Here is a 1,137-nt window from a genome sequence, read left to right as displayed (position 1 = left end):
ATATTTAAATGAAAATATATATGATACAAAAACATTAAGAAAATTAAACATAGTTTTTGTGGCAGTTCATCAAACATTTCTCAGGAATCTAGGGTTGCAGCGGTGCTTCCAAGTCCTGTAACTGGATTTCATTGATATGAATTTGTTTTGTCTAGAGACCTGAAACCAGAGAACATCCTCCTTGACTATGAAGTGAGTATTCCTGTTTAACCAAATACACTGCTGTGTAACTGACATGTAATCACTATAACAATAATTATAGTAAATATGCAGCGCCCATTTTGATCAAGTTAGATATCAAAGTGAGATTACAATACTCATTTAAGTGGATGGAACTATAGTGCTGCTGTTTTATTACATATAACCAGAACATACAGCATTCTTTTCCAGTTTTATTTGTAGCATCAGTGAACAACACTGTAATTTCCAGTTCCAGCTGGACAGAGTGCCTGTGACTGGATTAGGTTATACTAATGATTTTCCTGCTTGGCCTTATTGAGAAAGTGAGAGAGCAGTGGGACTATCTGAGCTGCATGGTAGCCAACATTCCTGGGCAACAATAGTACCTTCATTTCCTGGGGATAATGAGCTGCTTGTGTGGTACATGTTGCCTAAAAATGTGCCTGTGTCCTCTCTTTAAAGGGGCATATCGTCTTGACGGACTTTGGATTGTGCAAGGAAGGCATTTCCCGGACAGATACCACCAATACATTTTGTGGAACACCTGAGGTATGAGTATTTCCTCATCTGCTTACTACCAGTTTTGCACCAGGCTGTTCCAAAGAAGTCTCACCTTCAGTGTCAAAAATAATAATCACTAACTGCCTTTGGAATAAAATGTGGTTAATCATTTAACAAGTATGAGTGTATTCCAACTTTGTTGGTGTGGGACAATCACTTTTCCATAATTGAAAGTAGACTTCTACAAAAATAGTAGCTGATATACTTTAAAATGTATTTTAAAGCAGAAGTGAAATGTCAGAGTTCATGTTAAATTGCTTGTGTGCTTCTTCGACCAGTACTTGGCTCCAGAGGTCCTGAGAAAACAGCCGTATGACAACACGGTAGACTGGTGGTGTCTGGGTTCAGTGCTTTATGAGATGCTCTTTGGCCTGGTGAGTTTGTACTTTAAGCCCC

The 1,137-nt window shown here is 38.5% G+C and overlaps 1 long non-coding RNA gene across 1 annotated transcript; it reads left to right on the top strand.

Moving 5' to 3' along the window:
* Positions 1–142: 142 nt before the first annotated feature.
* Positions 143–1,109, top strand: LOC109954114 (uncharacterized). The gene is made up of 3 exons (XR_002274033.1): positions 143–192; positions 643–729; positions 1,020–1,109. It is a non-coding gene; the product is annotated as an uncharacterized LOC109954114 (long non-coding RNA).
* The last annotated feature ends 28 nt before the right edge of the window (positions 1,110–1,137 follow it).

This window comes from Monopterus albus, unplaced genomic scaffold (genome assembly GCF_001952655.1).
Source record: "Monopterus albus unplaced genomic scaffold, M_albus_1.0 scaffold3413.1, whole genome shotgun sequence".
In the NCBI taxonomy this organism is placed as follows: Eukaryota; Metazoa; Chordata; class Actinopteri; order Synbranchiformes; family Synbranchidae; genus Monopterus; species Monopterus albus.
The sequence above is the reverse complement of the archived record's forward strand: the minus strand, read 5'-3'. Positions and strand labels throughout refer to the sequence as shown.